General features: G+C 44.3%; 1 pseudogene across 1 annotated transcript in view; it reads right to left on the bottom strand.

Moving 5' to 3' along the window:
• Window positions 1–14,185, bottom strand: part of LOC149452327 (matrin-3-like) — a 106,228-nt pseudogene that overhangs the window by 20,226 nt on the left and 71,817 nt on the right. The window contains exons 9-10 of the transcript XR_016314891.1: window positions 10,936–11,067; window positions 9,848–9,882 (exon numbers count right to left, since the gene is read on the bottom strand). The product of XR_016314891.1 is annotated as a matrin-3-like (transcript). The remainder of the gene's footprint in view (window positions 1–9,847; window positions 9,883–10,935; window positions 11,068–14,185) is intronic.

The following is a 14,185-nucleotide window of genomic DNA, read 5'->3' as shown; positions in this document are numbered from 1 at the left end:
AAATGGGGGGGGGGGAGCATGGGGTCCCCCCTAAATTCTTACCAGATCCTTGATCCGAGCACAGGCCTTGCAGACCAGGAAAGGGGGAAGATGAACAAGAGCCCCCTCCCTCCATCCTGCAGCTTACTAGGTCACATGCCCTCGACATTGGGACAAGGGCCGATGGGGATGGTGACAAGGGCCTCTTCCCCACAACCCTTGACCAGTGGTTATGGGGGTCTGCGGGCAGGAGAGCTCATTAGCATCAGGGTACCCCTTTAAGTAAGGGGGCACCCCCCCTTGTGATTGAGTAACCTACCGATTCACTAAAGGGTTAATATTGAGAAAAAAAAAAGTAAAGACACCGGACTTTTGACGTCACCACTATGTTTATGTCTGACTCACAAATATCAGACTGCGCCGAGTGATCGGCGGGTGCGCATGGGTCTGTGGGCGTCGGGTCTTTTTTATTTTGGATAGTCGGCATCGTCGTGACAGCGCTGGATGCTGTGATTGATCATGGATTACAATGCTGGAACCATTTTTTAGGGGGTTTATTTAATGGCATACCCTGATGCTAATGACTCCCCTGCCGACAGACAACCACTAGGCAAGGGTTGTGGGGAAGAGGCCCTTCTTGTCCCCATCTGCAGGGGAGCGGGGGGGGGGGGGGCTGGTTTGGCAGACACTCTCGTCCTCCCCTTTCCTGGCCTGAAGGGTCTGATAGAAATTTAGGAGGGACCCCATGCTTCCCCCCTCCCCCATTTTTTGGGGATGAGGTTACTCTTAAGAGTCCTACCTAGGCCTGGTATAGTATTTAGGGGAAACCCCACGCACTTTAAAAAAACAAAAAAAAAACCTTTACTGTGGGGGATTAGGGAGGGGACCCCATGCAGTTTTTTTTTTTCCTATAAGAATGTCTTTTTACATACATTGTACAGCTGTACAACTTTGCAGGTAGTTTAAGCGGACCCCACAAGCACAATATTTGAAAGAATTTTTTCTTTTTTTTTTACTTTAATGCAAAATAAAAATCCTTTAAAAACTGCACTTTGAAAAAAAAATTCTGGCCTATAACTTGCATATAAGCCTTCAAAATACAAACTTTTGAATTGAGAAGTTGGAATCCCATAGACTTGCAATGAGTTTGAAGTCTGCAGTCGAACGTTCATTATGTTTGAAAGTTCGACTGCGAACCGAACACGGGGGTGTTCGACCCATCACAAGTTAGATGTACTAGAAGATTTAACCACTTGCTGCCCACCAACACTACATTTACTGCTGGCGGGCAGCATTCCCAGGCACATCGATGTACCCATACGTTGCTCTGCACATGTGCACTAGTGAGCCCCTGGGGTGTACAGTGGCACAATCCTGTGACTGCTGTGTCCAGAGGACACAATGGATCACGGTGTTTGGAACCCGGCCACTAACGGCTAACCAGGCTTTAGGCGTGTTTTCCAAGCTGCTTTTCTTCCAGGAGAAAGGTGTTCAAGAGAGGGAGCCTAAGAGTACCCCCACAGGGGACAGATTAAAACAGCATTACCAGTCTGGAGGGAGGCAAGTGTTAGATGTAATAGATTATTTAACCACTTGCCGCCTGCCAATAGTAGGCAGACGCAATTCCCAGGCACAGCGACATACCCATACATCGCAGTGTACTAGCGTGTACCTGAGGTGCGCAGTGGCACAATCCTGAGACTGCTGTGTCACGGTGCTCAGTACCTGGCCGATGTGAGCAGCCAGAGTACTATGTGATCGCTATGACCAATCATATCATTAGATGTTAGCAAAACTGTCATGAATAGCTTCCATTCATGATAGCTTGCTTACTATTGTGATGTTTTGATTGGCCCACAGTCATCTCATGGTACCTGGCACCCTGTACCATGTAGTTACCTGTAGCCAATCACATCATCACAATAGTAAGCAAGCCATTGGTGACAATTAAAACTATTGCAAAACAGTTATAAGCAAAACCGTGTTAAAAAAAAAAAAAAAACCCTGATCACCTCTCACAAGACAAGAGTTTCTAACTCAAACACATCTAACAGATGCAAAGGCAACCAAGATGGCAATCTTAGTGGTGAGGTCTTCCAAAGAAATTCCCGTAAGTGGTTCAAAAGGGGAAGGGAGATCTCAAAAGAGCAAAGAGCACTAGGTTGAGATTCCAAGGTGACAAAAGGTTGAATTTGGAAAATATTATCAGCAACTCCCTTGTAGGACAGTCCTGATAAGGGACTGCGAGGCAAGAGGTTTTTGGAAGAGGATGGATAAAGCAGAAACCTGTCACTTGAGGAATCAGGGCTAGATGCTGGTCAAGATCAGACTTGAGAAAAGCCAGAATATGAGTAATAGAATGTTCCCTAGGACAGAGGTCTTTAAACTTTCTAAGCAAAGGGCCAGTCTACTGTCCTTCAGACTTTAGGGAGGCCAGACTATGGCATGTGGGAGTAGAAAATGCCCTGGCATCAGTGGGCATAAACAATGTCCCATCATTGGTTTTAATGGGAGGAAGGCGGCCCCATTGTTGGTATCAATGGGAAGAACAGTGCCATTGACATGGTCAGTGGGAGGAATGGTGGCCAATCATTTGTGGAATAGTGCCCCCAGGGCCAGATAAAGACAAACAAAGTGCCATATCCAGCCCCCGGCTGCAGTTTGGAGACCACTGCTTTAGGGTTAAAGCCTTCTGGTCTCCCACCATGTAAAGAAAATCTGTCATGTAAATTTGGCAGGAGCAGGATTTCCTTGCATTGAGCAATGTTTGAGTCAGAGCTACCCCTATCATTTAAGCATTGGGTTTCAACAGCTATGCCATTAAAGCCAGTGACTGAGAAGCGGGAACAAGGGGCCTGGGACTATAAGTCTGGTCTGTTTTGATGGGGCCAAGGCTTGTCCACCGTAAATCTAAGTTTTTTTGTATACCACATTCTTCTGGGCCAATCTGGTGTGATGAGAAACATTGGAACCCTTATCCTCCTCCATCTTGCACAGCAATGTAGGGAGGATCTTCATGGGTAGGAAGGCAATTAGTATTGAGTCCAAGAAATCACCAGAGCATCTACTGTGAAGGCTAGAGGATCCCTGGTCTTAGCTACAAATTTGTTCAGCTTTTTGTGAAATCTGGGAGGTCATACCTTGACAGAGATTTTAAGAGATCTCTTGTTGCAGAGACCACTCATTTGGCTCTAGGCATTGGTGACGTAAAAAAATCTGCCTGACAACTAAAATGTGGACTGCTGGAATGCAAAATTCTGCCCATGAGAATATTAAATTTGTTTCTTTCAAGGCTACTAGGCTTCTGGTGCCCCCTTGATGATTTACGTAGGCCACTACTGTGGCAATGTTCACTTGTGCTCTACCTGGGTGACCTTGTAAAGGGAGGACCAATGTTGTAGAGAGACAATCTGATGGCAGCTCCAGAATGTTGATGGGTAGTTGTGACTGCTGTGGGGAGCATGTCCTGTGAACAGTCTGTCAATGAATTGTAAACTCCATCCCAGCCTCTAAGGCTCACTTAATGTCGTTACCATGTTTCAAGCCTTGTGAAGGAATGACTTCCCCAATTTCAGAGCAGGATTGGAGTTCCATCACAAAGAAATCTTGACCTGACAGGACAGAAGCATTGGGCAATCCAAGGCTTGGAATTGCTTGTTCCACGTCTTTAGGATGTTTGATTGAAGGGGTATGGAATGAAAACTGTGCAAGCGGTACTGCCTCCATGAAGGCCTCCATGAGGCCCAAAAGACTCATGTATAAGTAAATTGAAAATTGTCATAACCTGAGCAACCAAGAACTGGACCTTTGGGAGGCAATCTTCTCCTGAGGGAATTAGAGTCTAAGACTAGGCCCAGGTACACCAGATGGATTTGTAAAGTGGATTATCCAGCAAAAGATTTGAAGGAACAGCATAGTACTTTGAACAGACAAGGTCTTGGCTGAGGAGTCCTTCAGCAGGAGGTCATACAGGTAACCAGTGATAGAACTGCCCTGGTGCAAAAACTTTACTACTTAGGGTGCAGAGGACAGCTTGAATGGTAGTGCCACAAGCAGGAAGTGTTCATTTCAGACAGCAAAATGCACAAAATGTTGATGTAATGGGAATATAGAGATAAGCATCTTATATTTCTACTGATGCAAGAAATTCCCCTTGTCTGAGGGAAGATTCTTTCCAAAAGTTTGGAACACAAATCTGTTTGTTGATTTTAAGTCCAGTGTTGGGAGGGTGCCCCCATTTGGATTTCGGACTGCAAAGAGGCTGAAATCGAAACCTTGAAACCAATTTAAAGGAACTGGTACAATCACCCTTTGTGCCTAAAGGTGGTGCAAGACAAGTAAAAAAATCTGCCTTTCTTTGGTCTGACATCTCACAAGTGCCATCAGACACCCCCCTCCAAGGAATGTGCCCCTTTATTTTGGGGAATTGGGTTTTTTCTTGTGGAGTAGACATACCATACATTCAGTAACCTCCTTGGTAAATTTGTCGAGTGGTTGCCCATCAATGGGTACACGTAGAAAGCATTAATTACAAGTATATTTAGCAGACCAAGCTTTTAGCCATAAAATCCTGTGCATGTGTGCAGAGAAAAGAGATTCTTGAGACTTGTCAAAATTACATTTTCAAGAGCATCAACACAAAGAAAGGTTCATGATCCTGACAGGTCACCTCCCTTCATGTGCTTGACCAGTTAGCCATTATACGGCAAACAGACAAGGCAGCAGTTGATGGCAGCAGGGCTGGACCTAGAAGAGCTTCAAAATGCCTAGCAACTAAATTCTTAAAAGAAGGAGCAGCCTCAAAAAGAACTGTAAGGTGTTTGAGAAATGAAATGGCTTAGCCCACTACAGAAATAGACCATTTCTTTTTTAAATGCTTTTTTATAGGTTAAATAACAGCAAAAAGCTTAGAACTATAAATGTTTTTCAGGGCAAAGCCAGTCCTTAAAGTGCACAATCTGTGGTGTATTAAAATCTTTTCAAACTTAGCCAATCCCTTAGTACCCATAGGGGTCTGTTTTGGCTATGGAGAATCAGGTGTTATGCAAAGACTAATGCACACTGCATCAATTAGTGTGCACATTGGAAAGCACTTGGCGCAAAGCCATATTTTGTACCTCATAAGCTGCAAGGGAGGAAAAATCCTCTGCTACATAACCAATGTCCTCAGTACCTTCATCCTTATTTTCAAGTAAGGAGGTTCCGCTTTGGATTCCTGAACAGGATATAGGAGGAAGAGGACATATAACATTTTTGCCTCTGGGAAAGAGAGGTTCTAGAAGTTTCAGGTGGAAGCACATCATCTGGAAGGAGACACAATTACTCCTTTCTGAGACAAAGTCCAGATAAGAGTGGAAAAACCACCAAATTTAAAAACAATTGCTGAATCACACAAAAATGGCAGGGGGAGCCACAATAAAGTGACCACATCCCGGTTTTCTTAATTTATGGATAGGAAAGTTTAATTATGGCAAACACAGCTACCCAGCCCCTTTATAAATAAAGAAAACAAATGCAGAATTTTTCTTTGCTGAAGGGTCCAGAACGGAGCATCTTAAAAAGTTAAGCTGCAATTTTTAAATGGGGATATGTAACAAATATGGAGTAGGTGTTCTCTTAATTTGGCTGCAAAATTGGAAACACACTTTAGGCAGAAATGGATTCTGAGGCCTCAAAACAACCTTGTCCTTGTGAACTACATGAAATGGTTCCTGACATAGGGCTGAAGGTTCAGACACCCTCCACAAGAAAGGCAACATTGCATAAAAGGAGGGGGAGAAGAATGTCCTGAACAAGCTCAAATGGTGGGCACTGAAGGATCAACAAAACCAGGTGGAGGGCCCTGCTCACTGAACAGAAAGGTACTGGTGGTAAAATGTGAGCCATCCCTATCAGGGCTCCAGGTTCTTTTGCCATATGCTTGGTCCAGACCAGCAAGGCTTGACAGATCCCAATAAATGCAATAACCGGTTGCATGGCCACACTTGCCAAAGAAAAGGACACCTTAGGAGAGACTCAAAATTTTTGTCCACAGGGATCTTACACCTTGGTACAATGCCCATTGGGACTGTAAGAGTTTTATTCAAATAAGACCCAGAAGTGTCCACTACTGGGATAATCATATTTTGTGGAAGCTGTACTCCATTGGATATTTTTTCCCCAAACCATTTTCAGGGGGGGGGGGGCACCTTATTTGGATGGGCCAAATTGTTTGGAGAGCTCCTCCTTTGGAGTTTGAGAATAGATCAGAAGAGATTTGGGAACTTTACAGGACCCTAGCCCCATCACTTTTGGTTTTGCAGGTTTTGGCACTGGCAACTTCATATTTCACCCAATGTAACCTCATGCATCTTACAAGCCTGTCCTAGTCTTCAACCTGGGTGAGTGTATATTCCCTCTAGCAACTGTAATCCATAGGGGTGGGTCCAGATAATGGCTGCTACTCTATACCACTGAGGCTCAGCAGCTGAGCGCATTTATTTAAAGATAATTATTATACAGGATTTATATAGTGCCAACAGTTTGCTCAGCGCTTTACAACGGGACACAATACAGCAACAATACAGTTCAAAACAAGAGGGTTAGGAGGGCCCTGCTCCTTGAAGCTTACAATCTAAGTGGGAGGGGCTAGTTGTACTAAAGGTAGTAACTGTGGTAGGAAAAGTAGAAGATTCCATTATTAGCTGAGGACAGGATGGGCTTCCCTGAAGAGATAGGTTTTCAGAGATCGCCTAGAAGTGAGCAGAGTAGGCGATACTCTGATAAATTGGGATAGAGAGTTCCAGAGGATGGGGGAAGCTCTGGAAAAGTCCTGGAGACGAGCATGGGAGGAGGAGACAAGGGAGATAGAGAGCAGGCGGTCGTGCGAGGAGCGGAGAGAGCGGTTTGGATGATATTTGAAGACAAGATTGGTGATGTAATTTGGCGCAGAATTATAAATGGCTTTATATGTTAATGTTTTGAATTTTATCCGTTGGACAATGGGAAGCCAGTGGAGGGATTGGCAGAGAGGAGTGGAAGATAAAGAACGGTTAATAAGGTGGGTGAGTCTGGCAGCAGCATTCATGATAGACTGAAGAGGGGATAGCCTGCGATGAGGTAGGCCAATAAAGAGGGAGTTACAATAGTCAAGACGAGAGATAACAAGGGAGTGAATAAGGTGCTTAGTAGTTTCTGAGGTTAAGAATGGGCGTATCTTGGAGATGTTGCGGAGGTGAAGTCTACAAGATTTGGACAGCAATTGGATTTGAGGCTGGAAGGACAGATGGGAGTCTAGGATTACACCTAGCACCCTGGCATGAGGGGAGGGACTGATGGTTGTGTTATTGATCTTGATGGAGAAGTCAGGGGAGGGGGCACGGGCTGGAGGGAATACTAGGAGCTCAGTTTTGGAAAGATTGAGTTTGAGGAAATGGAGTGACATCCATGCCGATATGCCACTTAGTAGGTTAGTACTGAAGGGGTGAGGTGAGGAGTACAAAGATAGATTTGTGTGTCATCAGCATAGAGATGGTACTTAAAGCCATGGGAATTTATCAAGTGACCAAGGGAGGAGGTGTAGATAGAGAAGAGTAGGGGTTCAAGGACAGAACCTTGAGGGACCCCTACAGAAAGAGGGAGTGGAGAGGAGGAGCCAGAGTTATAGGTAACGCTGAAGGAGCGCTGCGATAGGTAGGAGGAGAACCAGGAGAGAGCAGTCTCGGAGGCCAAGAGAGTGGAGTTGAGGAGGAGGGGATGGTCAACAGTATCAAGAGCCGCAGAGAGGTCAAGTAGTAAGAGTACGGAGTAGTGGCGATTGGTTTTAGCAGTTAGTAGCTCATTAGTGAGTTTTAGTAGGGCAGTTTCAGTGGCGTGCAGTGAGCGAAAGTCAGACTGTAAAGGGTCAAGAAGGTTGTTGTCAGTGAGGTAGGAGCTCAGGCGATTGTAGACTAAGCGTTCTAAGAGTTTAGCGGTAAACCGAAGCAGGGAGATGGGTCTTAAGTTCAGGCTGGTGGGGTCGAGGGAGGGCTTTTTAAGTATGGTGATGTGTGCATGCTTTAGAGGGGAGGGAGAGATTAAAGATGTGAGTGAGGGAGCATAGGATGGAAGAGGGTGAACATAGTAGTTGTGAGGGGACAGGATCACGGGGGCAGGTAGTGAGACGGGCTTCTGAGAAAATCTTAGTGACCTCGTCGGTAGTGGCAAGGTCAAAAGAGGAAAGTGTTGAGGAGGTTTAGTATAAGGTATGCCAAGTGGGATGGATGTCTGTGCAGTGGAGATGCCCCTACGAATTGCATCAATCTTGTTTTTGAAATGATTTGCAATCTCGTAAGCAGTGAGTGAGGTACTGGGTGGAAGTGAAAGCAGATTTATATAGGGTGAAAGCTTGGTGAGATTTGGTTTTATGCCACAATCGCTCCTGCGCACAACTATGTCGTCTAAGATTTCTGGTGTTGTCAGTCTGTCAAGGTTGTAATGGTCGGGGCCTGATGCTTTGTGTTGTTAGAGGAGCAAGTGAGTCTAGTGTGGATGAAAGCGAACTGTTGTAGACAGCAGTGGCCAGGTCAGGGAAGGACAGGGGAGAGATTCTGTCATAGAGGCGGTCAGTTGCAGAGTGGAAAAGAGCAGGGTTCAAGTTGTGAAGGTTTCTGCAGGTAATGGTTTGCTGCTTGGAAGGATAGGTGTTTGAAGATGAAGACACTGTGAAGGTGATGAGATTATGATCAGAGAGAGGAAAGGGGGTGTTTGTGAGGTTGTAGGGAGTGCAACGATGGGAGAAAACATGGTCTAATGTATTCCCATCAGAGTGAGTGGAGGACTGTGTCCATTGTGTTAAGGCAAAAGATGAGGTTAGGTTGAAGAGTTGAGATGCAGCTCCTGATCTCTTAGACCATAGAGATGATTGGAGGCATTCCAATCTCCGATCAGCTCTATTGTAAGTCACCGAAACTGCCAACTGCATTTTTGGGTTCCCCGATGGGACAGGAGAACCGAAGAAAACCTTGGAAGGTGGCGGGAGGGATGGGGGGAGTCCCTTCCTGCTGCTTCCAAAAATGATCCAGCAGCTAATTAGCGGCTAGGATTTCTTTTACACAAAAGACAACCGCCAGCTGAAAAAAATTATACCAGCTGCAGGCGGCATCCTGGTATAGCCACTCAAATTCCAGCAATGTACCAGTACATTGCTGGTCCATGTTGGGCATATATGTGACAGCGTAGAACATGGGCATTTATGTAACAGCATAGAACATACGCATATGATGAATCGGGTCTCTGGACCAATATGACCGCAATTCATTCTTTTTTGTAATGCCCATGTAGAGGGTTAGGTCCAAAAAAAGTTTTAAATTCAGAAATTGTGATAGGTTTCCATGCGAATTGTCTGACAAGAGCTGAATTTGGGTGGGCAGCGAGGTATTGTGCATATAAATTGCTTTGGCCCACAATCAATTGATAAAAATCTTTCATGAAAAACAGTGGAGGGGCTAAACGCTAGTGCTGGTAGCAAACAGGGCTGATCCATGATCCACTCATAAAAGCTTTGTTGTCAATGTGATGGCATAGCGATCACCGGGTCCCGATTACTGAGATTCTCATTCTGCTGTGTCTGGTGGGCAAAGCAGATGTGGGGGTGAGTAGGGTTGCGTGCCCGCTTGGCCATACAGCACCCCCATGTTGACAAAAGACCAGCGATGTATGGGTACGTCGCTGGTCCTGTAGCTGCTGCCCGTCCAGAGTAAATTGCGGGAGGGCGGCCCGAAAGTGGTTAAATACGTAATATCTATCTGTAAACAAAGCCACTAAGCCCACTTCTATTACCAACGGTACACATTTTAAATGAAAAATGTCCATAATTTCACAGTACAGAAATATGAATTAAAGTAATTACCTGCCCTTTTCTTTGTCTATTGAAGTTTTTGGAATCTAAAAAGATAAAAAACCCCAAAAAATTAGAATGCAGACCCCAAAAAAGTAGAATCTGGGGTAAAAAATAATTTCTGATTTGCAAGTGTGGATAACAAATTCACCTAGTAGCTAAACATGCATTAAGTGGTCCTCCGACCAATTTCATGGTAGGAGCTTGTCAGATCTTGCAAAGGAATCTAGGCATCAGCATTTTTCCTGTCAAACACAATATCCACTCTGAGATAGCCATCCCTACAGCTTTAATGGATTTGAATTTCCTTTCTTACCTCAATCTATCATTCAGTAGCTATGAATAAGTGGAACTAAAACCTGCTTCTTACCAGTATAGGTGCATAAGGCTACAGAAAAGTGTTCTCCTCCAGTAACCCAGGATGCGGCTTGTTGGCTAGTTGGTAAGTGTGCTGGGAAACGCTTTTTTTCTGTTAAAAATCCTTCCACGTGCCCCTTGTCCAAAAGCTAGTTATAAACTGGTGCAGTTGCTATTTTCTTTTAGCTTGCTGGATATGGCCTGGGGACACATTAGATGATTTCAGCTGCCACTGTATTCTACTAGGTTTCTGGTGTGTCCAAAACCTTTAAGGAGGAATGGGCTCCCACCAGGCAACCCTGCCCTTAATTTCTCCATTTCTATATATGCCCCAACAGGGAGACTCTCAGAGTTAGGACTGCACCATGCAGAGAGGCCTTAAGGAAGCAGTGCAGCTCTCACATATATTTGCAAATTTGGTGCAACTAAAACCTCGGTTTGTAACGCTTATCATTAAACATAAATTTTTTTTTTTTTTGCTTGCCAACTGTGTGCTGGGAAATACATTTGGTTTGTTACATTTTGATTGCTGCTGCTTGATGGAATCATGAGCAAGTCTCTCTCTGTGAAAAGAAACAATTTGGTTCTGTTCAGTAGAAGTGTTTCATCTAAACTTAGGAGATAATAATGGAAAGGTGGATAAGGTATGTCATCTTCCTCCGACAGAGAAAGCTCCAGCCGAGTCCACCAATAATAAGCAAAAGCAAGAAGTGTGAAGGTTTCAACAGTAGATTAATGCTTACCCTTAGTACAAGTTTCTCGTACCGCTGAGAGAAGCCTACTTTAACATTCTTCCCTTTGAAGATTAGCGGAAGCTTGCCACACTGATCTATCATAGCTTGTGCATCTTCAGCTCTCTCCATCTCAATAAAAGCCTTCAGGAAAAAAACATCAATACAATCTCTGCAGCAAACTCATGTAACAGCAATTAAAAGTGAACAATTGGTCAGGTACTGTTAGAATGTGCATAACTACTTTGGCAAAATGACCTCCTTTTAAGGGATTTTTTCCCCACAGGTAATTTCAACTCTTGGGCCCCTTTCACATGTGCAGCAGACTTTGCTGCCTTCTGAAAAGTATTCTGTAGTAGAACGCTTTTCAGACAGCAGTTTACAGGCGTTGTAAGCATTGGCTTACAGGCATTCAGGGGATGATGCTGCCACTTCCCACACACCTGTTTTTTATTCCCCCGGGGAGATTTTTTGCACCAGAATTACTGCACTGCAATTGCAATAGCCTTGTCTGGCAAGCAGTTGCAGCACAGTTTGACTTCAGTGGGCAAGTTTGACAGGTGGTGCAGCCTGTCAACTCTGCATGTCAAGCTAGAATTGCCACGAGGAAAAGCATCGCAGCCATGGCATGTAAATTCAATCCTTTGCCATGTAAATTTTGAGATAGGCGGTCAGAAAGCATTAAAATATGGATCAACTGCCATATTTTACTGCCCTTCTGCCAGAAACCAAAAACGCTATTTCATTAATTGTAAATATTCATAGCAAACACACCCATCCATCTGGGTCTTCATGCTTTATTTTGTTGGAAATCACTTTGAAAAACACCCCCTAGCATTTCTGGGCGTGGCCATCTTGAGTAATGGCAGATAATTGATGAAGCATTTACTTCCTGGAATTCATCTGCTCCTAGCTCAGGAATGCAGGCAGGAGAGTGTGCTTAGCTGATAAAGCCCCTCCTCCCCTCCTAGATCATTTGCCAATGTGCCTAGGCCTGGAAACCAGGAAGTAACTGAAGAAATCTGAAAATAAAAAAAATAAAAGTAAATACAATATACTTTCCTATTTACTATTGCTAGCAGCATAAGGATTAAAAATAGTCAATTATAACAGAGTGACGTTTCACTTTAAAAGTTTATGCAGTACATTCTCTGCACAGATGCACATTTCCCCATGTTTTATCTATTTAAAGACTCCTAAAGTATAGAAAAGTACCTTCAGAGAAAGGCAGGAGCGCCGCTCACCAACCCAGTGCACGAGTATGTAGATGTGTGGCCTCGGCCAGTGCCCCTCCAGCCACGCCCTCTGACTTGTTTCACCCCAGACACTGGGGCTTGGTCACCTCTGTGTGTAGGGCAAAACATGTCGGAAGGACATGGCTGGAGTAGCAGTGGCTGAGGCCACACTCATCCATATATTCATGCACTGGGTTAGTGAGCGGTGCTTCTTCTCTTCTCGGACAATGCTTCTACACCCTTGAATGGTGCATAGCTGCCTGCTCCCTTCACTGCACCCTTGAATGGTGTATAGGTGCCTGCTCCCTTCACTGCAATCATCAGGAAGATCTCTGTCTGCAAATTATACCTCGATCACTATAAAAAAAGTACATGTTTATCTACCAGAATTGCACTCCGCTCCTAAATCCTGTTGTAAGCTGACAACACAGCATTTTTATCTAGTGGTGTCAGACTTGCCTGGTTTTCTCTTGACAAACTACTCAGGCCCATCTACGCTCCCATTCCTACAACGTAAAGGTAATCACTCTGTAATCCCAAAATAAGGACTGGGAAGGCAAATTATTCTTTCTGAGATAACAGGAAGTGAAGGCAGGATAGCTCTGCGTTTCTGACACAATCAATGGCTACTTTTTCTTCTAACGGATATAACAAAATACTTTAACCCCTTGAGGACGACGCATCCCGGCCCTTTAAGAGGTTTGTGATGCCAGGAGACGGGGTGGGGTTTAGGGTCATATAATAGCCATGATTGGCTGTCACAGCAGTCACATGATCAGAAAGGTCCAGATTGCAAGTTGTGATAAGGACCTTTCCGTGAGGTGCCAGTAACTGGGCTGGGAGCCTGCTCTCAGCACGTTTGTTTACTTTTGATATGCAAATATGCGGCCGCTCGGTGTCAAGGCTCAGTCGTGGAGAGGCCGCATATATTTGCGTACTGTTGGTGCCAACAGCTTAACGGACCAAAAGAAAGCAAATAAGAATTCACTGCTTGTGTTTTTTTTCCTCTGCTGTAATGCTTTAAAAATTTAGTAAATGCACACGCACACATTAAAACTACTCTGTGATTCTAGAAGGCTTCTCAGCTTTGAGAAGCTTTTGCTCAGTAAGTGAAAAATCTTTCAATGGTATCGCAACAGCAACTGTGTAAGGCCACATAAGCTACTTTGAAACCTCCATGGCCTTAATTTAAATTATGTTTTTTACTGAAGTTGCACATTAATAACTCCCCACAATAGGGAACAGTTATAACCAAGCAGTTATATAAACAGTTATTCACCAAAATATATCACAAAAATAGACTAAGGGAAGCCACCTATAATGACACTGATAGCTAGTGTCATAATCATATCTCCGACTCACTTAACATGTAAGTGTGGATCCATAAACCCAAAAAGAATTGCATACTAAACAATATGGTAGTGTGACCAGAGCACCCCTACCCAAGGAAAGGTGGTTATTAAATGATCCACGCGGAGTAATATGGGTTCAAAGATTACAAATGTTCCAGTTTCCACGGGCCAGAAGGCTATTCTACACACCCTGGCTCATACTGAAAATATACTTACCGAATATATTGTTTATCCTAATACAAGCTGGAGATCTATGGAAACCTAGAACCAAAGCCACACCACTACCTTACATTGCCTTATATGGTACTCTACTTGCCAAAATGACCCAGAAATGAGGACGCCAAGTGCTTTTAAAATGATTTTAATTGTTTGATATGTACACCGTGCTCATGTTTAACCTCCCTATGATCCATGTGATCGAATAAAATACTGTTTGTAATCTTTGAACCCATATTACTCCGCGTGGATCATTTAATAACCTCCTTTCCTTGGGTAGGGGTGCTCTGGTCACACTACCATATTGTTTAGTATGCAATTCACCAAAATATACCTCACCGACCTGATACCCAAATACCACCCAACCCGTACTCTTCGCTCCTCACAAGACCTCCTACTTTCTAGCTCCCTGGAATCCTCCTCCCACACCTGACTGCAGGACTTCTTCAGGACTTCCCC

The sequence above is a fragment of the Staurois parvus genome, unplaced genomic scaffold (assembly GCF_062004578.1).
Source record: "Staurois parvus isolate SC_StPar_1 unplaced genomic scaffold, SC_StPar_1.0 ptg000479l, whole genome shotgun sequence".
Lineage (NCBI taxonomy): Eukaryota > Metazoa > Chordata > Amphibia > Anura > Ranidae > Staurois > Staurois parvus.
This window is presented reverse-complemented; position numbering and strand designations above follow the sequence as displayed.